The 25,657-nt window shown below is 37.6% G+C and overlaps 1 protein-coding gene across 4 annotated transcripts in view; it reads right to left on the bottom strand.

Moving 5' to 3' along the window:
• Positions 1-22,262, bottom strand: part of OSTN (osteocrin) — a 48,576-nt gene extending 26,314 nt beyond the window's left edge. For 3 of the 4 annotated variants that reach the window (XR_014783061.1, XM_084801178.1, XM_084801180.1), the window contains exon 1: positions 10,619-10,808. The gene's annotated coding sequence lies outside the window, so the exon portion shown is untranslated. Of the gene's footprint in view, positions 1-10,618; positions 10,809-21,640; positions 21,705-22,194 lie in introns of those variants that run through there. The other variant, XM_084801179.1, reaches the window with a different exon arrangement.
• Between the last annotated feature and the right edge of the window lie 3,395 nt (positions 22,263-25,657).

The following is a 25,657-nucleotide window of genomic DNA, read 5'->3' on the forward strand; positions in this document are numbered from 1 at the left end:
AACAAGAGACATTTGATTAAATCATTGAAACCTGATCACTACAAAATTAGAAACAGAGAAAATTAAAGGGAGGAAAGGAAAAACCATTTTTAACTTCATTTCTCTATTTTGTTGATAGTAAATAAATACAGCCCATGGTTTAAAAATCTCTTAGACCTATGTGCTCTCCAGATCACAGAAGGAACCCTCAAAGAATGTTATTTGACTGTTTGAATTCACCAAAGTAGAAGTGTTTGCACATTTAAAAACCCTAACACATTAAGCTTTTTCTTTCTTTCTTTTTTTTTTTTAAGGCATGTAGCCCAGCATAAACTGGGTTCATAATTCTTCTGCTTCAGCCTCCCTAGTGCCAGGATTGTGGGTTATTCCAGCCTAGATTCCTTATTTTAAGTCAGTAGCTATTGAGTTGTGTTTCTTGGAGTACAAGCGAATTCCCAAAAAAAGGCACGGATTATTCCTTCTAAGATTTTTGTACGTATTTTATTTTTAAATCATTGGACCACTATATTTTATATGCTATATCTTAGAATGCCTATATACCATTTACCATAATAAAATTGATATTATGTATTAAATACTCCATATTTAATGCTATGTATTATAATTGCATTATTTAATACAGCGCAGTAAATAAATATTTTACTTTTTGAAATATCTGAAGCTGTGGTTTAGACCTTCCACATGTGACAACTTTTTATATCTGGAAAGGACACTCCAGCGCAAGGCTGGAGCAGTGGAGCAGAGACCTGTGTTGAGAGGGAGGAAACTGTGGACGTTCAGCAGTGTAGACCTCGCCTTAATTTTGTTTGACCCCAAAACGAGACAATTGACTGTGGAGAAAGGTGTTTCCATTTTTATGAGTCAGTAAACACAGTAATAAGAAAGTTGGTGGGGAGAAGCATCAAAACAAGGAGGTTGCCAAGCCAGACGTGGTGGCGCATGCCTTTAATCCCAGCATTCGGGAGACAGAGGCAGGCAGATTGCTGTGAGTTCGAGGCCAGCCTGGTCTACAAAGTGAGTCCAGGACAGCCAAGGCTACACAGAGAAACCCTGTCAAGAAAAACAAAAACAAACAAAACAAAAACAAAAACAAACAAAACAAAAACAAACAAATAACAACAAAAGAAGGAGGCCATCTTCAGGCTTTAATGAGTTGTTATAATAAAACATTCTATAAACTAGTATGGCAAAGGGGGAAGCCAAAGGAGACATGTCTGATCCGATGCACTTCTGAACAAATGACACCCTTAACATATCAGTGTTGGAGGCTAGTGTTGAAACAGTCTTCAAGTGACTTAAGCTCTTTTCAGTTTGAAGCCTTCCAAGTTATGGTAAGTCACTTAACTTTTGGATAGTTGACCCAAACATTAGAAACTCACAATAGTACTAATTTTGTAGGTAAACTTTCGCAGCATATGGAATTTTTAAAATTCACTCTAATATCTAGATTGGAAACATTTAACCCGTAGACCACCCAAGCCCTGTTTTCAACAAAAATGAATTCAAGCGGAATAAGATCAATTAAAGATGGAGAATGTTGTAACTGTTTCAATTTGCACCTCTTCTTAACCTCTTCCCACTGTGACAGAGTACAAAGCATTTGCCAGGCTCAACATTGTGCCAGTAAGTACTAGCTCTGACCCCACGTGGTGGCCAGTTGTGCCTGCCAACTCCCCAGCCTCAGTTTGCAGATATTCCTCAGGCAAAATGCTGTGAGTGAATGCTATCCTAATGAAACCGTAAAGTCAATGTAACGTTCTTTGTCTTTCTTTTTCCTTCCCCCATGCCCCTGACATGCAAGCCTTCTTGATTGTTGAGAAGAATCACAAAGCCCAAGGCTCAACATAACAGCAGATGCTGGACTTATGGACACCAGACTTCATGGTGGCTCTGCTTCTACCTAACCATGTGGCTTTGGGCAAATCTCCCCCTCTCCGTATCAAGTGAAATGGGGTTTAGCTAACTGACCTCTGATGTTTACTCGCTCTTATGAAACCACTGAGTGAGGATGGCTTTTTTTGTTTCTGATAGAAGCACAAATACTATGAGTAATGATTATAGTTGGTGCAAGTGTAAGTGATGACCACCTCTACTGGTCCTTACAACAGCTGGGACTGTACGAGACTCATGGTTGTGGTGCATACTCTCCTCTGTGATTTTAAGAATTTCTAGCTGAAAAGTTCGTCTAATTATGATGGTAAGACACTACATATAGTCTAAGTCACTAATTAATTAACTTTAGAGGGCTGACAATCGAACCTAGGACCTGATGCAGAATAAGAATTCATTCTACCACTGAGCTTTTCCCCAGCAGATGTGATTCTGTTTTTAAAACGGATTTTAAGTTTAGGAAAAAAGTTTTCCATTAAGTTGGGCATTCTATCAAGTGCAAGACTCAATACAATTTTGTAGTTTCAAATGTAAAAAAGGGTTGATGAGACATAGTTAATATATTTATCTCAAAATGTTTACTTATTGGAGCTGGGGGTGTAAGTCAGCTGGTGGCATGTGTGCCTAGCACACATGAAGTTCTGTGTTCAATGCTCAGCACAACATACACTGGCCATGTTTCTTTGTACCTGTAATCCCAATCTGGAATGTGTGAGACACTATATCAATAAACATACAAACACAAAAATGTTTCTTTGTGAATTTACTTATATTTCTCTTTTTGGATCATATATAGATCTTTCTCCTCATCCAGTCACAGCTTGGAAAACAAAAAGCTAGAAGGAGTTCCAGGTTGAGTGCACTATAGTGACAGCCACTCTGATGGGTTCAGAGAGGAAAAGACAGAATGATGCTTTGTGTGGTGGGCAGTACAGCTACAGCCTCACTGTTGGGTCCAGAGAGGAAAGAATAGCATGATGACTCATTTATTTATAGAGGTATAATTTCAGAACCATGTAGTTTTTGAAGTGTTACTGAGCAAACCCATATATTTAGAAAACAGTCTATAAAGATAAAATAATCACTCTAGAATAATATCCCTTAGTGGATATAGATTTAATTGTTGCAATAATTAAGAGAGTTTCTATTAGAAATTTTGAGGTCTTTGAGTATCTATCAGTAACCAACCCCTTTACCCGTGTTGTACATGTACTTTTCACACAATAGTATTCCAAAAACTTACTAATGAATTAATAGACAGCTTGGAAGAAAAATCCAGTAAGATGTTCGCCAACACCAGAAAGTTGATTCTGTGATGCCAAGGGAAAACTCAGGATTAACTTTGAAAGACAGGGATGAGCAGAGTCTCCTATATGCTCCTCTCAACCTTGTGACCTTGAGCCAGACTCACCCTCTGTCCAATGAAATCACTTTGTTAAGGCATATTTTTTAAGTAATTTATTTATTTTATTATTTTACTAACAATAAGAACTCAAAATAGGCTTAAGGTTGTCATGTAAGAGTACCAACTATTTGTGTATTTACTGTACCTAGTAGAATATATAAGGTTAAAATTTTTTCCATAAATGACTTATTATGTCATTTTTTTCTTGTTTTATTTCGGGTAATACTTTTGCAAAAGGAACTCCGAAATGGTCCATAGGAACGTTTTGTAAAGTGTAACATAATGAGAAAAGATTTCAGATTATAAATTGTCATTGTTGAGCTAAAGGCACATCTTTGAAGCCAAGGTCTTCTAGAAAATGAAAAAAAGTTGTGTGTAGGATGTGGCCATTCATAGGCATGGTCTGTGACTAAGGGATATAGCCATTCGTAGGCATGATCTGTGAGATGTGCATTAACAACTCCGGGATGTCATATAGCTTGTCATTATCTGGGGATTCTTAGCTTGAGTATCAAAACCGAATGGGCCTCTAAGGTTACTCCTTACTTTCTTTGGTAAGTGCGACTGCATGATTGCAATGCTTTCTCTGAGCCTCAATCACCTGGAGTGCCTACTTTATTGGAATTGTGATTTCACACCCTTTCGTGGGTTTGGCATCACATATAAACTAATTGGGTATCATTGGGTCACATGGTACTTGAGAAATGGAAATGCCTTTAGGTTTCTCATAAGCTCAAACAAAGGATTTAACGTCAAGGAGGATCAATCGAACCCCAAGCAGCTGAACCCCTTTACCTGCCCTCACTAGCACATGCATGCATCCTCTATCTCCTTCTCAGAGAACATTCGAGGAGCAGCCATGCTCCTGAATGGTTAAGTTAGAGTTCTTGTGAATTTAATTTCTAACAGATTGTGTGATACATATTTTTAATTAATTTATTCAGATTACAACTCAATTGTTATCCCATCACTTGTATCCCTTCATTCCTCCCTCCCTCCCACTTTCACCCTAATTCCCCTCCCTTAGGTTTATGACCGAGGGGGACCTCCTCCCCCGCTATATGGTTATAGACTATCAAATCTCATATCTGTACCCTTCTTATTCTTTCTCTGAGTGCCACCAGGCCTCCCCACCAAAGGGAAGTGGTCACTTATGGGGCACCAGAGTTCATGTCCGAGCCGGTCCCCACTCTCCACACAACTGTAGAGAATGTCCTGTCCATTGGCTACACCTGAGTAGTGTTGATGTTTACTGCTTGTATTGTCTTCGGTTGGGGCAGTAGTTTGAGCAAACCTCCCGGCCCCAGATCCACCCATCATGATGTTCTTCTTGTAGGTTTCTAGGACCTTCTGGATCTTTCTGTTTCCCCATTCTCCTACATTTCTCTCACCTAGAGTCCGCATAGGATGTCCTCAGAACCATGCCAGTCTCCTGGTAAGTGAAGGCTTCCATAAGACATGCTTTTTGGGCTGGTGTCCAATTATAAATGAGCATATACCATGTGAGGCTTTTCTGCTTTCTGGGTTAACTCACTCATTATGATCATTTCTAGTTCCATCCATTGTGTGACACATATTTTTACTTTATGTCATGGATGTGGTTCTGAAAAATTCCAATGGGACTGAACGTGAACAATGTACTGTGTTATTTGAAACTTACAACACTGGATCTAGTCTCCCTCACACTCATTGCTCAGCTGACAGGAGGAGCTTTTCCAGATTGTGTAAGCCAGCCGAGGAAGAGCCTCAATCTTTAGACAATTTCATGCTCTTTCAAGTATAAACTAGTTGTATAATAGCAAAACAGTTTTCCATCTCCAAAACCAATTTCAACCAAGGGGAGGCCTTTATGGAAGTGTTTTTAAATGACTTTCCCTGAGTGGTGCAAGTCAGGGGGAATGATAATTTGCTGGTATATGTGTGTCAACCTGTTTTTAATTTGACACCATTTTCATCTATCTATTTTTTGTTGGTCTCCAATTTTGCAACAGTAAGACTTGTATTAAATGCCTGTGGAACTGAAAAAAAATTCTCAACCATAATCTTTAAAAATAAAGATGAAGCTTAAACTCTAACTGTAAAGAGTGATTGTGTTAACGCCACCAACAAAAATTGAAATCTGTTGACAAAGTTTGGCTGTGTTTATAAGGTCCTCAAGGGCAGGGGCTGTATCATATTTAGCAATCCATGTTTGTACATTGCAAAATGCCTGGCAGTCAACACTGTATATTTAATAAAGCAGCCTTATTTAGCAAAGAATGAATACACAGTAGATGTTAATAACTAAGTTTAAGTGATCTCGAGCTAAGTCATATCAATATTCTAAGCTAGGCTAAGGAAAAAGGAAGACAAGTTTTTACACTAACAATGAAGTCTGATCAAAGCCATGCTAGAGTCCAATCACATTCTCTTCATCTCTGTGGAAGTGATGCACAGCACAGCCCCAGTGGTCACCCCTCTGGATAGCTTATGACATCCTATTAAATACTAACTGTCTTTCTTTTTCTTTTTTTCTTTTACACATTTTTACTTGAAAAATAAAATAATTCATATTACATCTCATTTGCTATCCCATCCCATGCATCCTCCCATTCCTCCCTCCCTCCCGCTTTCACCCCATTCCCCTTCCCTATGACTGTGACTGAGGGGGACCTCCTCCCCCTGAATATGATGCTAGGGTATCAAGTCTCTTCTTGGTAGTCTGCTATCCTTCCTCCGAGTGCCATCGGGCCTCCCCATCAAGGGGATATGGCCAAATATGGGGCACCAGAGTTCATGTGAAAGTCAGACCTCACTCTCCACTTAACAGTGGAGAATGTTCTGTCCCCTGACTAGATCTGGGTAGGGGTTTGATGCTGACTGCACGTATGGTCCTTGGTTGGTGCCTTAGATCGAGCAGAACCCCTGGGCCCAGATCTGCCCATTACAATGTCCTTCTTGTAGGTTTCTAGGACCCTCTGGATCCACCTATTTCCCTATCTCCTATATTTTTCTCACCAAGAGTCCCAGTAGGATGTCCTCCCCTCTATCCCACTTTCCTGGTAAGTGAAGACTTTCATGGGACATGTCCCTTGGGCAGGTGTCCAGATATAAGTGAGTATATACCATTTGAGTCTCTCTGGGTTAGCTCACTCATTATGATCATTTCTAGTTCAATCCATTTGTCCACAAATTTTGGAAATTCAGAATTAAACAGAATTCTCAACAGACAAATACTAACTCTCAGTTAGACCTCTTCACAGCTAAACCGTGGTCTAAAACAAGGCAACCTACAAGTAGAAAAACTTTATAGAATGTGATTGTTCTGATACTCACTGTTGAGATGAAATAGAAGCTTTGACATGGTGGATAGGGAAAAAGCTGACAAAGTGTCACAGTAAGGTGCCAGTTTGATGCATAAGGAATATAGCTTAAAAAGGTCTTCAGAGGGTCAAGTTGGAAACATGAGGTTAAATATTGGACATAAGCATCAGGATGAAATAGACTATTATTCTTCCATTCTTTATCCTCACTTCTACTTATATAACATTTAATATTAATCTTATATTTAAGTGACATAAAATTAGCCAACATAATAAATGAAAAGTATTCTCTACAATGTAAATAAAAGGGACCACAAGATGCATTCACTAATCATATTTTGTATGCTAGGAATGAGGGATTTAGAAATGGGCACTTGCCCATCCCAACTTGCCTTTATGAGCTGCCTACAGTTTTCTCCTCACAAGTGCAGATTGTGTCTGCAATATTTAGATAATCCTTAAAGAACTTTTGCATAGTGCAATTAATTAAAAGCATTGATAATTTCAAAATTATCTTGTATCCTTTTGTAATTGCAATGGTCACATTAGATCAGTGTAGCATGCATTATAATTCCTTTGTTTGAAGTTGATGAACTGAGAGGAGCTGAGTTTCCATGGAGCTGTGATCTCCTAACTCCTAGTGTTGCTCCTTCACCTCCTATTAGAACAAAGGAAGGGTAACACCCTCAGCGTACACATCATGGGATCTGAGGTCCAGCAGCACAGAACTATGATCTCCTAACTCCTAGTGTTGCTCCGTCACCTCCCACTAGAACAAGGGAAGGGTAACACCTTCAGCGTACACATCATGGGATCTGAGGTCCAGCAGGACATGTTACTTTGTCTCACTATTCTTCTTTGCTGTTTTCATTAGGGAAGAGACTCACTCTATTGCTTTGCTGTGAAGACTAGAAACTCCGCATATGAACTCACCAGCTATAGCAGTTACTCAATTTATAATAGTTTGATCATCCTTTAATAATGTGGTAACTTTTTAAAACACTCATCACTACAGAGTTTTATGAAAACTATAATCCTTGGACTTGAAATATAAGGAACAAAATTAGTCCCTAGACTCTAGAAACATGGTTTGGTGACTGAAATGACGATACAATGATGAATATAATATTGGGTGTTGAAAGAAAGAGAATTAGCATTAGAACTAGACAGAAAAATCTCCCATGGATGAGCTCACTAACTGGTTATCCAGTAAAGAGTGTTCAGCCCTGGAATCATATGCACACAAACAACAATAATGAACTCAGAAGACTATATATTTACATCTCTCTCTGTCTCTCTCTTTCTGTCTCTGTCTCTCTCTGTCTCTGTCTCTCTCTGTCTCTGTCTATCTGTCTGTCTGTCTTTCTTCTCTCTCTCTCTCTCTCTCTCTCTCTCTCTCTCTCTCTCTCTCTCTCTCTCTCTCTCTCTCTCTGTGTGTGTGTGTGTGTGTGTGTGTAACAACCATTATCAAAGAAGACTAAGCCATCAACTTAAGAGGGAGGCTGAGGGTATATGGGAGTGTGTAGTGGTAAGGAAAGAAAGGTGGGAAGGGATATAATTGTATTTTAGTTAAAATATATTAAATAAAAAGGAAGAGTGAAACCAGAATCACTGTTTCCAAGTAGCAGTTGGAGTAACAACTGGTGCATCACCAGCACTTTCAGTTGTACTCTTTCCATCAAAATACTAGCATTCAGTCCTAGGTATTCAATTCTCCTGCGTAGAAAACAAAGGGAAGATACCTCATTTGTACACAGAGTATAATTACCCTTCAAGCTCTAACCACATTAGACAAGGTGAATGATAATATTACATGCTTTTAAAAGTACAGTTATCATATGGTTAGGTCCTTGAGTTTCATAGGAATGTAAGATTTTTTAGAAAAGGAGAGGGCAATGTTATACATCCTCTAATTCAACCATCAATAACTGGGAAAATAAGTATTGGAGAGAAAGAAATGAACTTGATCAAGGGAGAGGAGGTGTGTAATGCCTGTGTTGGAAGGGAAAGGGGTGGCAGGGCTCTGGTGGTGCAGAGAAGGGAGGGGATTCTAAGACTCAGCTGTAATGCCTGGGCTGATGGGATGTCTGGGAGAAAGAAAGGACAAAACTGAGCAAAACCCAGCTCAAGCCAGACAATGAGCAGCTGTGGACAAGCAACACTGATCTCTGTTCCAGAGTGCAGCCCTGGGTTAATCTGGAGAAGTGTGTGTGTGTGTGTGTGTGTGTGTGTGTGTGTGTGTGTGTGTGTGTGTGTGTGGTGGGGGAATGGGGGTATAACGTGAAAATTGACTTCCATTGCAGCCACTGTCCACATTAAATGTAGCCAGGCACAGGAGAGGGCTTTTACTCCCCAGTGGCATCTCTACACACTTCCTTTTAATTATGAAAAGCCTCAGAGAATCTGAACACTTCAGGTAGTTGCTGGCTGGGATGGGGGCTATAAGTTTAGTTTCCAGAATCTAAGGCTTGAGTTCCTTTGGCTGCCCCACTGAATCCAAATGAGACTTGACCAGAGGGTAGGGACGCTGCAGGTGAAATAGTGACAAGTTAAATTCGATCACACCTAAAGATGAGCTTCAAGATTTTATGGTACTGACTTTTACTCTCTAAGGTGGACAAAGTGGCTGATAAAGGAGCTTCCGGGTCATTGTGCCATTGCACATTCTTGGCACGTGTATTTCTTCTGCCTCTTCAATAACAAAATATTGCCAAGTCCCAGTTTATGCTTAAGGCTTACTAGAAGTACATAGGAAGACAGGACAGAACTAGGAAAATACTTTTGATTTATTTTCTTTTGAGACAAACTCAACTGATCTAAGTTGATCAAACAAATATTAAAATCATTGAAAATATTTGAGTAAGATAGAAATAAGTGATACCCCAGAAGATCCTGTATTTAGTCTCAAAAAGTGTCTTTTCTTTCATGGTCCATTTTATAAGAATCTTTTAAAACCCCGTGAAATAAAAAGTAAAAAGCGAATGCCAACCTTAAATCCTTTAACTGCTTTACAGAAGCTTTAGAGCAATTAAATTCTAGAGGATACCTGAACCCTCTGCAGAGGCTTTCCACACAGAAAGCTCCTAAAGGCTTTGAAGAATTGTTCCAAAGTAAAGAGAAAGTACAAAACGCACTGTTAATTTGGAGGTAGAACATTATAGATAATTCTGTTAATTTATTAATCATATGAACATTTAAATTGCTATAATCTATTTCTAGAAGAAACATAGTAATCACATACCTAAAAATAAGTTTATCTCCACACCTACCTAATCTACCCATGTAATTCAGAGCAAGAATATTTTATACTGTTAGAGCTGATTTTATTGAACACATGTATAATGTATAATCCTTATACATTAATTATCAAAACCTGAAGCACAGCTTTTAATTTTCTCTCAAAGATAGCACAAAAGTACATATTAGATTCTAAGAATTAATTCAATTGGTAAGTAGCAGGAACAACTCAAATTCTGAACAGTAAACAGAAGTCTACTTAACTTTGTTGCTATTATTGTATTTAATTTTATAATAAGCTAAATGGGGTGCTTTATGATTGACAGATACAGAATTACATTTTAGGGCTATTCTTAAGCTCTTACTTTGATAGAAATAGAGATGAAAGGAAAACCTCATCTATCCCAATTATTTAAACTTGACCATTTCTGCATTAAAACACTTCTTGATACTGAGCATCTGTGATGGAAGAGAAATAAAACCATGAACATTTCTCCTGAGTTCTTTTTTTCTTGGCTTTGAAAAAAATGAACAAACCACAAATCAATATAATAAATAGAGAGCATTAACAATTATTTCCCCATAATTTGTTTTTTTTACAAAATATGCTAGATTTTCCACTACTAGTACTAAAGAGGAAAATTTATCAAAAGCCTCTTCTAATTTTAGCAACATGAAGGCATACATAAAATAGCTAAGAAGGATGTGAAAATAAACGCAATAGTTAAGAAAAACCCTAACCTGAGATTTTTTTTTTGAAAATCAGTTTTCATATTTAGCTTACCTTGTGAGAAGTCAGAGTTCCTAACTTTAGTCCCGTCTGCAGTTTATCCCAACCTTAGCCCTGATGTGAGTTTCTTTCCGTGTTTTTATAGTCTCAGTTCTGCTTCACTTACTCCAAGCCCTGTCGTTGCTGTCTCTTACATCAGTTCTACGGATTTTCCACGGAACATTTCACCAGCACACATTCTCACACTCTCTCTCTCTTCTCTCTCCTTCCCGCCCTCCTCATTGGTCCCTCCCTTTTTTCCAATCTCTCCCCTTCGCTCTCACTCCACCCTCTCTCCCTCTCCCCATTTCTTCTTCTTTCCACGTTTGTTCTATCTGTTGCTTTGATTGTGGCACTTGAATAGCAACAGTACCTTAACCCTGCAAAACTTAAACACAAACTTAGCTTTGCGTTCAACTTCAGAAACACCACTCTTCCAGAGGTTTCAACCCAGCTCTGAGTATTAAAAATTGTACTTTGGGGGCTAAGATGTTTTTAGGTGTAGATGGATGTTTTAATTTGACTGAGATGAGATATGATAGATATTGATTCTCATTCAGATTTTGAGTATCACCAAGATAGGAAAGATGTTTTCTATATGGTTGCCAAATACAATTAGCCAACACACCATGAATGTAACATTCATATAATCCCTGATTGTTTCATGGTTCTTCTTGCTGTATGTATTTTTTAAAATTTATGTGTAATAATATAAATGTATATACCAACAAAATAAAATAAAATATTCTGAAGAAATAAAATTGTATTTGGGAAATTAAATTTACAAAAATTTGTGAAAGTCACCAGAACATTTCACAGCAAGATTTCTTAAAAAGATTACATTCAGGAACAAGCTGATTTACTGGTGCAGTTTGGGACCCTTCCATTAGGTGATCATATACAGAAATAATGGGTAGTTTGAGCTTCAGGTGCACTGTGCTGTGCCAGTGACACAGACTGGCACGTAATTGACATGGTTATACTAGGAAACCAGTCTCTAACAGACCTATAAATACTACACTGTGAGATGTAGCTATAAATGCAGAGGTCATAGACACTCTTATCTTGCTCTTGCAGTCTTTCATTTTAATTTCACCTCAATCAAAATCTTCCCTGTTTTTCCTGAAGATTTTCTTCATCTTCATCTCCTAGAAATCACATTTTCCTGCATATGTACATTATCTTTAAAATTATTGACTTATAAGCACATTCTATGTTATTAGATTATCATTGACTTGTTTGATTCCCTGTGGGTCTCCATTTATTGGATACAGTAACTGAGGGTAGAATAGTTCACTGGCTTATCAGGGACATACAACTAAGGGCACTGCCTGAGCTAGATTACGAATTCAGATCTTATTTCCACATCCAGTTCTTTGCCCACGATTGCACTCTGTCTATTTTAAAAGAGACCAAAGAGAATAGAAACCAGATTATGTTTTTTGCACAAATAGAAATAAAAATTGTTCTTTTTGTTTTTGCTTACAAGCCATTTAAAATACTATTCTAGCATAGGAAACATTGCATGGTTAATTTGGAGTTACACGGGTGAACCAACCAGAGTACACTGAAATGGTGGGACAGTAAAATGCTTCATTTTTAAGAAGGGCTTCCAGGGATAACATCAGTCTCAACAAGCCTGAAATCTGAGCAGTTGGCAGCAGTGGTTCACAAGTCAAGATAAAAATACAACCTAACTGTGGAACCTTGTTTAGACATTACCACCATAAAACAATTATGCTAACCCTGAATCCACATGATGGAAAAATCTCACGATAGCTTTAACGGACGCATTAGGATGCTACCACAGCTGAGATCTCTGATGTCCACTGCCTCAGCATTCTGACAAGTGATGCTACAGCTGATTTATTCCAGACCTGTCCCTGTTACACAGTCCAAAGATTCCAGCCTATTTGTGGATTTTGTTGACCTAATGCAAAAGTTTGACTTAACTGTTCTTCAGCAGAAAAAAAAATAGTAACAGTTTATTCCAGGAACACAGTCATGGTACATTTAAGTCATTTGTACAGGCTTCTGTACATTGCACAATTCTGTGGGACTTCTTTTTGGGGGGTACACTTTACATTATCTTATCAAAAAGAGGGGAGAAAGAACACACAAAGATATATAAAGATGAAGAAAATAGGCACCCCATGACAGATGGCGGCTAATTAAGACAAGGAAAATAAAATATTAATCTAAGTGTTTCAGGGAGTAGATTCTTATTTCATTCAAATAGCAACCTTGCTAGGGAGGTATTACTCACAGGTAACAGCTAACAAACAAACAGCAAAACTACTGCACATCTAAAAGCAGAGCCAAGTCTTCATTGCTTGAAAGTGATGAGACCAAGCACTGGGCATTACTGCTTTTATCAGTTGGGATTCTGGTAGTTCAAGGCACATTCCAACTGAGCAAATGAAGAAAAATGTTACGTGAGCAGAGTGTACATGCTAGAAGAAATGGTTGAGAAGCGATCCAGTGAAGGACATGCAGCCTTCATCCTGAAGGCTAAACGACTATGCTATTGGGTATTGGGAACCCAAAGCAGAAGAACCCAGGTAGGAAGAGTTGGCTGTGACCTTCCATTTAAAAAAAGCCTTAAAAAGTCATATTAAGTGCATCACTATTTTACAATAGACAGTTTGTGAACTCAGTGAGTGATGGAGAAATACAGTGCGGAACGTACACTACATGCAATAGTATTTAGACATGAAGAAGGATGAAGTTATATTGTTGCAGGAAAATGTGTTGGAACTGGTAACCATGGTTTTAAGTGAAATAAGCCAGACTCAAACACCCATTGCCTATTCCCTTTCAATTGTGTGGAGGGTAGAAATATTACGTGCTAGTAGAGGGGGAGATATTAAGGAAGGGGAAAGGGGTTGAAAAGAGAGAGGGAAAATGGGGAAACAAAAGGAAAATTGAATGACCAAAGTACATTATACTAATGTGTACAAATGACACAACAAATATAATTAATATGCCCCAATTAAAAGAAAAAATTCTGTTAAATATAAATTAATGTCAAGGGTAGGTCATCTTGCTAGTGTTTATAAAGCCTTTAAACGATTACCAGGAGTACAAAAACAAAATAAGACAAGATTCAAATATCATTTTTTAAACAACAACAACAACAACAAAAATGCCAAAGCCAGTGAAGAACAGTCTTCTGGGAAGAAAACCTACAAAATAATCCTGAAGATTCCATCCTACTTCCTGGTTACTTTTCCTGACCCCACTTCCCTTCTTTGTTGACATCCCATTGGAAAGAAGAAACATGGAGAAAGGAGGTAGAAGACAACTGTCTAACTCCTCTCCCTGTCCCCGAGACACAGGAAGGGTCCTCTGCAAAGACCAGCAGGGTTACAATTGGCATCTTTATGTGTCTTACTACACAATTCGTCCTGTTTGGACAAGTGAGGTTCACTGAAGTATATGTAGTTTATATACACAAATCTCACTCTTTAAGGCTCACAGGGAGATTGGTAAAAGACACAGTCCATTTCTACTTCTCATCAAAATCCCCTGGTGCTCCTTTTCAGTCAACCTCTACCTCCATCTCCACTCCTGGACCCCACTGACCTGACTGTTGTCCTGACAGCATGCCTTTCCTGGAGGCTATAGACATACCACACACGACATGTGTGTCTGGTGCCTGGATCCTTCCATGTAGAATAATAACAATAATACTTTTAGGGATTTACCCATGTTGCTATGTATTTCTGTTTTCCCTTTATTCCTGAGATGGATTTCTTCTTCATCTGCATGGTTAATTTTACCTTTGCTTCCAGAGACAAGCTCCACTTGATCATTTTGTTGTTTATTGTGCGTGCTTGCTTTTTTTTTTTTTAACTCTTAAGGCAATTATTATTCACAAGGGACTTAGGCAGGTTCATTACTTTTCAATTATGCATTTCAAAGTTTGATGTCATTGTCATGTTTATCTTAATAATGACTGGGGAAAGGTAAAATCTCACCTATTATTTAAAAAACTTGAGGATATTTGTGTTATTTCTTCAGTATTTGTAAAATCAAGAAGAAAATAATTATGAAATTCCATAGATATTTCATCTAAACCATTTCCTTCTTTGAGAGAAATTTTTACTAAGTTTCTAATTCTTTAATTTAGGATAATCACTTGTATATCGTTTCCTACAAACCTCTCACAGTTTTGTCATTGATATCCATCAATTCCTTAACCGTTAAGTTAATGTTACTCAGACAATTACTCCTTTTTCTTTTGTTATCTGTAGGACTATTTTAATGTCAGCCTTTTCTTCTTAAACATAACATTTTATGCACTCTTATGTCTTGATCAGTCAATCTGGAATTGTGTTCATTTTATTTGTTTGGCTTGTTAGTCTCAAGTGTCACTACGTTTTCCCTCTTATTTCATAATTTAAGTAGCTGGTATCTGCTTTATGTCATTACTTTCTTTTTCCATATAGATTTACTTTGTATGCTATTTTTAACTTTTTTAAGGTGGGTGCTGAAAATGGTGATTATGTTTCTTCTTTTCTTAAACAAACATTACAAATTCTCTTCAAAACAACATCACTATAGTGGTAGTCTATACATTTTGATATACTTTACAACTGTTAAGTCCTTTGAGATAAATTTGACAAAAAGTATAGGTTACTTAAATATCTCATTTATTTCTTAAAAATTGGTGATAATTTTATTATTTATTATATATGTATTTAGCTATTTCTGTTATCAGCAAGAATATTTTCTATTATTTAACTCTCTTAAAATTTTAAACATTTTATAGCTATTTTTGAGGTACTTCCTACAGATTTAAAAAACAGTGTTTGGTAGTTATTATTGAATAAAGAGTTATACAAATCTAAATTTAGTTGACCAGTTACGGTCTAACTTATACTTTAATGACTTTTTTTTTTTACTTAATTCCTGAAATTACTAAAAAAAGAACCGATAATCTACATAAACATTATAGTAAATTCTATTTCTTTTTCACCTCTGTTTGCTTTTGATTTACATATTTTTAAGCATTTTAAAAGATCTGGCACATTTCCTTTTATTGTGGTGAAATATCTTTTGTTGCTGTTGTCAATTTTTTCCTTATTAATGTACTTTATTTTTTACATATACATTTATATTATTACACATATATATAATAGACTACCTGCAGCAAGAAGAACCACCAAACAATTAGGGGTTATATAAATGTTGCATTCATAGTGTTTTGACTCATTGACAACCTTTCCTATCTTGGTGTGTCTAAAATTCTGACTATAAATCAATATTTTCATATCTCATCTCTATCAATGTAAAACATCTATCTAGACCTAAAACCATATTAACCCCTAAACAGCTAAGCTTAATTGTAAATCCAAGCTATCTGGCCTTCAACCTTATCAAAGACTTGAGAAGGACTAAAATTAATTACCTGAATAGATGAGAAGTGCAGGTAAGCAGCTTCTAAAATGAGAAAATAGAGACAGTTTGCTGCCTGATCAGGCACCTAAAACTCTCTATAATATTGTAGCATCATCTTCAGCCTTCTGGCCCAGTATATCTGAGAGATATATTTGTGAGGCAGGAAGTACTGAGGAATTGCTTAGAGTTTGGCTGTTGACTCAGCCTGCATCCAAGCTTGGCCATTTTTAGGCAGAATTCTGTCTGTGGCCGAAATGAGGACATTTTGCCGAGTAGTCGATTTGCCACATTTGAAGCCATCTTTATAAGGAGGTTCATTGATGCTCATCCTCCTCTTTGAGGTAGGCTGGGTGTTGGCAGGAGTTAACTGTTAACCTGCTTTATTGTCAATTTTTAAAATTATAAAAACATCTTTAAATGCCCTAATCCACAGGTCTCTGAGGTGTGAAATATCTCTTTTTAATCGCTGAGAAAAATTGAATTCAGTCTTTTGAGATTTAGTTTGTCTGAAGTTAATTTGTTCATTATGGCTTTGCATGCTTGCGTGCGTGCGTGTGTGTTTGTGTGTGTGTGTGTGCATGCGCACGTGCTAGCAGTTATGTATGAAGAAATGCCATCTATTTCCTTTACATAGAGTGTCTCACATTGGCCTTGAGCTCATCTCTGTCCAGTGGGCCCCAGGAAGTCTTCTGTCTCTACGTCCGCAGTGCTGGGACTGTAACTGCACCACCATGAATTCCTGGGATCACGCTCAGATCATCATTCCTGTGAGGTAAGCACTTCAGTTGGCTAAACTAACTGCCTCATCTTTTCTTTTTATTATTGTCAGCATGTTACAACGGTCTTTCTTATTTATTTTATTTTTAATTAATTCAGGTAATATTTAGAAAAAAAAGGATGTGCATAGGAATGACAGATTTGATTCATGTTTATTTCCCCAATTTGACAATAACTCTTCAACCACATTGTCTTATCAATTAGTCATTAGGGGCACTATAGTAGATTTGGCTTTTTAACCACTATATAGAAAATTGGTTTCTTTTTATCTCATCTGCTTTATGTTCCTTTTGCTTCCATTCTGCCTTGCTTTGGATCATTTTTTGTATCTGTTTTACTTTTAAAAAACATTTCATTTTTAATTATGTGTATATTTGTGTGGCTTTGGGCATATGAAGAGAGATGCCTGAGGGGCCAGAAGATGGAGTCAAATCCCCTGGAACTGGTGTTACAGGCAGTGGGAAGCTGTCTGCCAACTGATGAGAGACAAACCCGGACTCTCTGCAAGAGCAATATGTGTTCTTAAGCACAGATCCTCCTCTAAGCTCGTATTATACTTTACTGCATTTCTATAAGTGCCCCCCAAATCATAGCTCCTTCCTCCACTTGCATTCTAACAGTCTTCGCATGGTATATATTTATTATCTCTCATGTACCCTTTATAGTAATGTTATGTGTTCTAATTATACATATCTGGCTTCAAATTATCATTATTTTAAAATATTTTATTTAGTGTATGTGCATGTGTGTGTGTGTGAGTGTGTGTGTGTGTGTGTGTGTGTGTGTGTGTGTGTGTGTGTGTGTGTACATCCATGACTGTGAGTGCCTACATAGGCCAGAAGGGAGCATGAGATCCTCTGGACCTGGAGTTACAGGTGATTGTGAGTGCTGGGAATCAAACCAAATCTCCGCTGCAAGAGCAGCAAGTACTCTTCACCACTCCTCCATGTCTCCAGCCTCTCACAACTATGCCTGTCGCTAACAGAGCTACTTGTAGTGATACACACAATGCTTAGTAGTTTACATTTGTAACAACATTTGTCACAATTACCGATGGTCTCATGTATACATGGTACTTACATTTCACGTACATGGCACATACGTTTCAAAATAGGACCGCTGTCCTTTCATCTAAGTAGCCTGGGGATTTTATTCTTTCAGTGTTTTCAGGTTAGTTCTCTCAGTCATTTTGATTGTGTGGTACTGCATAGGAACACTGTGGTAGTTTGTATGGGATGCACTTGGCTGTAGTGATTTTAATGTTCTTCATGGGTTTCTCTTGGTCTCTATCTTACACTTATTGTTGGAAATAGTTCTGCACATTGTATGTTGATCACGTTCAGCCTGCCGTTCTTTCTTGTCCCTCTCCATCTACTGAACTCACTTTCATTTGCAAGCACTCCTCCCGTGCTGACTTTTATTCTGATCCACTGAGTTTAATCACAGGTGCTTGTCTGAGTGGGGATGAAGGACGATTTGCTGGTGTTTACATCACTTGCCAGCGGCTACACACCTAAGGAAAATGTCCATCTCACCCTGACAAACTATGAGCTTTGAATAGCTCTGGGAGGAGGAGGAGTGGACCCTCGTCAGCCCCTCACACTTCCATCATGGGTGCTTTGATGGGCCCAGTCTAAAGCTGGTCTTGTGAAATCACCATAGCCACTGAGATTTTAATTGCCCTGGCCTTATCATATCAACGGAAACTGCTTCACAGTACTCCTCTCCACCCCGTAACTCTTACATCTTTTTTCCTGCTCTTTCTTGTACAATGTTCCCTAGACACCAGAAGATATAGATGTTTTATTTGCAGCTTAGCACTCAACCGTGATTTATCCTCAACACTTTGTTCACTTATGAGTCTCCACATGTCCACTACCCACTGCAACGGGGGGGGGGCGGGGGGGCTTCTCTGATCAAGGCTGAGGGAAGCACTAGCCCATAAGGAATATGCACAAATATTTAGAGGGCATTAGAATGTTATCATGCTGTTTAGTAAGTTAACTATTGTAGAATCCTATCTAGGGCTTGTGGGATGCCTAGCAATGGGTTATTGTCTAGGTTTGCCACACTGGACATTAGTTACCTCATAGAGGGCAGGCCTTGGGAACAAGCAGAGCATTGTTGGTTACCCTACAACTGTCATATTATTGTGCCAGTGAACATGTCTTGCATGGAAGGTTGATACTGAGAAATGTAATAGCTACACCTAGGTAAGATTGTTGGTGACTTTTCTTCCTCAGGAGTCTGTATAGCATGGTCAAAACTATGAGTGCTAGTCAACAGGGTGGGTAGCTCTAGTTCAGTTTCAGTTTGACTTCTCTGTGTCATATGATCAAACGACGTAGTATCTTGAGGAATAGCAGCATACTGTGTAGTTCTGGCTGGCAACAGAGAACAATGGCTGTTGTTGTTGTTGTGATGGTGGTGGTGGTGGTTGTTTTTAGAATCTCTGAAAGCTCCTTGGCTAATATAGAGGTATTTTTGGAATTTTTTTTTACTATCATCTTGAATATTTTCTTCATCTTTTACTTTGGTTTTATCTATCCTAGATACAATACTTCTTGGAGAATCTGGGAGTTTAACATACTTTCTCTATTTCAGTTTGATGCTTTTTTCTTGGTTTAGCTTAACATATATGCATTGCCTTGTCTTCTGAGTCCAGTGTTTGCCTGTGTTTATTTTTGCATGCTATATACCTCTAGAATAACCGTGGTGTTCCTTACATCTATGGCTTTCAGCAATTCTTTACTCTTCAGCAGCCTATACATTTAGTTTATTTTTTATTTTATTTTAGGTCATAATTTTAATAGTTTCTTAACTTCTTCAGTGGAGGGCAGAGTACAGTTATAATGCTTTTCCTTAAATGCCTACCCAAGGGGAAACGCCTTCTGTGCATTCTTGAAAAGAAAAAAAACAATGATTTGAAATGTAATATTTCTTGTTAGTGACACCTCTAATCCAGTAAGTTTGTTATTTGTATATATTATATAAATATTTGATAAATATTTATATTTTATGATTTTGTAGAAATAATTGTCTTACAGCTTTCTGTTTGCTAAGTGGAAACACAAATCTTCCTAATAATATTTTCATACTTTTTTTGTAGTGGAAAGCATTATTATAACATCCTTATACTTTTTATCTAGTTTTTTCATCCCCATTATCCTAATTTTAGAAATAAGAAATAAATTCAAGACCATTTATGTGGAAATAAGCCCCATAGTGTGTGTCTTTTATTTGACATACACCTTGTACACCACCTGTTTCACTGTATAAATCATTCATATAAAACAGGGTTCTGAAGTGAGACAAGCCTCCTCATGTCTCTCCAGGTATGCATCCTCCAGTAAAGGTCAGGGGCTGTGTTTCAATTTCACCCTGATGCCCAAGGCCAAGGGACCAGTTTCTGACTCTGCAGCATCATGCAACTTCTCAGATCCTGCTCACTTTGTGCTGATGTTCTAAAGTTATTTTTAAAAATATTTTTGAGATTATAATATATACATCATTGTCCCCTTCCCGTTTCTCTTTTAAACCCTCCTATGTATCTCCTCTTTACTCTTTATTAAGTTCATAACCTCTTTTTAAAGAAATAAATATGTATGTAAATATATTTCTAGATAAATAACCACAACCTGCTCTTTTCGTATAATGATCATTTATGTCCTTCATGTCTGAGCACATTGAGTTTATGGGCATACAGTAACAGGGGCTTTCCCAGCAGACACTATATTTAACCAAAGAATATTTTCTTTCATCTTTATTTTTATAGAGATGGAGCTTCAGTTAGCCTTAGTGGGCTTATTTTGGGACTGTTTTTACAACCTCACTCTCTGCTGACTCTAATGGAATACCCGTGCCATCTGATACCTCCACCCTTTCCCCACATGTTTGTGCTTACTAGTTATAGTTACAAGAACTACAACATTTTATTACTGATTTCAAGTTTAAGGTTACAGACAATCTGGGGATGTCATAAGCCTTTCTCCCCCTCATACATATACACATGCACCTGCACAATATGCATAGATGCACATACACATACATATATATATATATATATATGTATACAACATGCATAAATATGTGCTCACACAAACACACACAGAAAAGTGTACACACACATCTGGACATGTATGTACATACATGCACATACGTATGAACATGGGCATATCCATATATGTGTACACACATACACACATATGTGCAGACTCACATACCTATGAGCACACACAAACAAGTATATACACAAAGATTCAGAAATTCATACATATATGTACATACCTAAACACAGAGAAGTTAGCTGCTTACGGTAGGGGCATTAAATTAACAACAACAATAACAACAACAACCTTTCAGCATACAACATCAAAACTTAAATATCTTTTTGTTCTTTAAATAGTTTGATCTCTTGGTAATACACTATATTTAGATTAATATTTTTAAAATTAAAATGGAATTACATAATTTCCTCTTCTTTTAGTTTGCCTTCTTTTGTTCTGATGAAACACTGACTAAAAGCTACTTGAGGAGGAAAGGGTTTATTTCAGTTTATAGTTTACAGTTTCTCATGGAGGAAACTCAGGGCAGGAACCCGGAGGCAGGAAATCAGGGCAGGAACCCGGAGGCAGGAAGTCAGGGAAGGAACCCGGAGGCAGGAAGTCAGGGCAGGAACCCGGAGGCAGGAACTGAAGCCGAGTCCCTGGAGGAACACTGCTTATTAGCTTTCTTTCCATGGCTTACTCAGACTACATTTATCCAAGACAGGACTAAGTGCCAAAGAGTGGAGCTACCTACAGTGGATTGGGCTCTTCTACATCAATTATTCACCAAGAGGAAACATCACACATTTACCTATAAGCCTGGTGGAAGACATTTTCTCAGTTGAGATTCCTTCTTGCAGGTAGGTCTAGCTGGGCTAGTGTCAAGTTGACAAAAATCATAATTACAATTCATTTTCTTTTCTTCTCTCCTATCATTCCTATGTCCCTCCCATCTAATTCCTCCATATCCCCTATTTTGTCTCTAATTCATGATATAGTTTTCTTTTTAAAAACGTTAACAAATAGATTTTTAATTGAAAAGTAACATTGCAGTACTTTCCCATTCGCTTTTCTCCTTCCAGCCCATGTACCTTTTCTTCCATCCTCTACTCTCAAACTCATAGCTTCTATTTCTTTGATAATTGTCACACACATACACACACACACAACTATAAGCTGCTATATACATTTTTGTTGTCTGGATAACAAAGAAAAAAGGCTCATTCCTGAAAAAGACTATTTCTCTGTGTTTCACCAGTCATTCTTTGCCTGTAGTTCTTTGTTTAGGAGTGTGTTGTCATGTCTATTGTTCTGGTCTTGTAATTACAAACATTTCTAGGAGTGACTGTTTCACTCCAGACTTACCAGTATTGTGACTCTTAACGTCTTTCCACCCCCTCTCTCATGATGACTGTTGGCCCATAGATGCAGGAGCTGAGATGTGTATATAGTAATTGGGGCAGGTCTTCTGATGACCCGTTGGTGTCTGTGTTGTGCCCCATTCTGTTCTTTTGTGATGCCCTCCACTTGATGTGAAGAGAGTCTTCTGTGGTGAGGGCTTGTAGCTGCAGTAATCTATTAGTATAAGAATAAGATTTTCAACGTAGTAAGGACTGATGATGCTCTATCAAAGTGGTGGTAGCAGATTCTTTTCTAAAGTCTATGACCTCACTGACCCCAGGAGTTTGACTATTGTTCACATTATCAGGCAGGATTCCCCTCCTCTTGAGTGGGCCTTGTATCCAATTAGACAATTGTTCATGAACACCAACAGGAGAGTGTCACTTGTGGAACCTTTACAAACATGTTGCCACACTGGTCATTGTTGTGGCTCATAGGTGTTATAGCTGTGTAGAACCCATAAGTGCTTCTCTCCCTTGGTGTTTCGTGAAGCATTTTCTGGTACCATGGAGGTCAGACCGTAGGATGGAGGCTCTAGAGTTGGGCCAAACTCCAATCATTGACTCCTGTGTCATCAATGTCTTTAGCAATAGGAACTTACCTTCAAACTCTAAAAGTCATCCAAAGGCAACATTAATAGTCGTATTGATTCGAGCTCAGTTAGACATCCCTGACCAGCCACTTATAAAAGACTCTTGTTATGCCTGGAACTGGGAGTTTTGTTAGTCTGTGGTTCTTGTAGAATTGTCAAGCACTTAAAGGAAGTATCTAATTTCCTTTAAGAAATGTGTGTACATATGCTTATCCATATTATATATAACTTTAGTAACTATAAAATAATATGATTCCTTCAAGCTCAGGCAACCCTGGTCTTATTTTTTTTCTTCTCCATCCTTCATTTTATTGGCCTTTCTTTTTCTTCCTCTTCCTCAGCTGGAGTCGCTCCCCATTTTCCTGTTTTCCATTTCATGTTACTTGTATCCTACTCTTCCTCCCCCAAAGTCAGGACCCAAGCTTAAAGAATAGGCCAGATGACTTAATAGTAAAATCCTATAAGACTTTCAAAGAAGAGCTATAACAAACTCTTTTGAAACTCTTCAAAATGGAAAATAAATTGTTGGAGGTTGGTCTGATTGATGTATTTTGATGCTAATTAATAAAAAGCCATCCCACCTGGGCAGGGCAAAGGAGATAGGTGTGGCCAAGGTTCCTGGGCTTAGAGAGACAGAGGATCCTGAGAAGACGGAGAAGAGGGTTCCCAGAGAGGAGGAGAGGAAGGCCGTCACGGGACAGATGGGAAGAGAAGCACATGCAGGTGTGGATGGAGATTTGACCCAGATGAAGAACATTAGAAAGTATTTGGGATTATGGATGGAAGACAGCTTGATAGAAATTATTAGAAGCAGATGTCGTGGGATTGGGGCAGGTAGCCCACTATGGGAAGTAGTTTAGAAGATTAATGTTTTCCCTGCCTCAGGTTAACTAGGGCTATTTTAAAATATAACAAGTGTCAGTGTCTTGATTGATTGCTAGTGGGAATACTGAAGTAATAAACAATTATTAGGTCATACTGATAATACCTAAATTACAAACAACAAATTAATAGCGGTTTTACTAAAGTAATAATAATTATAGGCCTGATAACAAACAATTATTAGGCCCTAATGATTAATATTAAAAACAACAAGATAGAGACAGAAGGATAATTTCAAAACTCACTGAACTTTTACCTATACACAAAACTGAGTAAAGACATATAAAAACAAAACAAAACCACAAGCCAAGCAACACTTTAGCCTGATATCACTGATGGACATCAGTGCAAAAATTTTCAATAAAATACTAAGAGACCAAATGCAAGTATATATGAATAAGACTGTCCATCATGATCAAGTTAGATTCATGCCTAAAATGCAGGTTTGGTCCAACATATATAAGTCAATAAGTATAATAAGTCATATAAAGGATTTAAAGATAAATATCACATGCTCATCTCAAGAGATGCAGAAAATCTTTCACAAAATCTAATATGATTTCATGATAGAAGTCCTAGATAAAGAAGGAAACATAACTTATCATAAAAAGACAATCAATATTATCTTAAATGGAGAAAAACTTGCAGCAATCTCATTAAAATTAATAATAAGATAGGGGTTTTCAGTATCCCCATTCCTTTACACTATAGTGCTGGGGGCACTAGTTGAACCAATAAGACAGAAGGTGGAGATTAAACAGAAACAAATAGGCAAAGAAAAGTCAAATTATTCCTATTTGCAGAAGATATGATAATATACATGAGATACCTCAAACAATTCCACCAGAAACCTTCTAGAAATAATCAACCATTTCAGCAAAGTGTCAGGGTACAAAAACAACCAAAAATATTAGCTTTTCTACACACTACTGTCAAATAACTGAGAAAAATATCATGGGCACATCAAATTATTATAAAATATCATGGAATAAATATAATTGAGGATGTAAAAGACTTCCGCAGTGAAAGCTTCAAATCTCCAAAAGAAGATATCGATAAAGAACCTGGAAAATGGAGAAACAGCTCATATTCATGCATTCGAAGAATTCATATTTTGAAAATGACCATTCTACCAAAAGCAATTTATATATTCAATGCATTTGCCACCAAAATATCCTTGGCATTTTCAAAGAAATAGAAAAACATCCTAAAATTTAAATGGGAACAGAGAAGACACTGGGTAGCCATCCTGAGCAAAAAGAATCCTGTAGGGATTGCTGTTTCAGATTGCAAGATACACTATAGAGCTATAGCAATAAGCACACAGGACAGTACTGGCACAAATAGACTTCTGAAAGTCTCTGGCTCACCTGAGATAAACTCTCACCGGTATGTCTGCCAGGTTACTCAAATCCCAACCTTCCAAAGAGAAGAAAGTAACCCTCTAATCAAATGTCATCTTTTGTCAGAAATCTAATAATATGAAGTTGGCGATGTGCTATTAATGTAAGATTATGAACTGACCATGTACTACATTGCCAAATGAAGGACACACAAGTGAAGCAAAGCTCTCCCAATATATTCCATGATCCTCCCTGCCTCCACCATTCCCTTTTAGAGATCACTACATTGTCAATATCTCCCCCTTTTTTCATATTTGTGAAGTGGTCACAAAACTATGCTCTATTAATGGGAAAATTCTATTCTTTACATAAGACAGAAAAACAAAGTTCAAAACGATGAAGATTGAAGTTTATGTAGTATGTGGTTAAGGTAATGTATAATCAGATATTTTAAAAGCATTCATCTAATCCAGTCTTTGTCTATTAAGCATTTACAACATGTGTCGGGATTTTTGAGTCCAGGGAGAAAGCTCAGTTGATAAAGTGTTAGCCATGAGATCATGAAGCAGAGGTAGGAGACTTTGCTTCTATGTAAGCAGCAGGCTTCTGG

This window comes from Acomys minous (assembly GCF_964271855.1).
Source record: "Acomys minous genome assembly, chromosome: 11".
NCBI lineage: Eukaryota > Metazoa > Chordata > Mammalia > Rodentia > Muridae > Acomys > Acomys minous.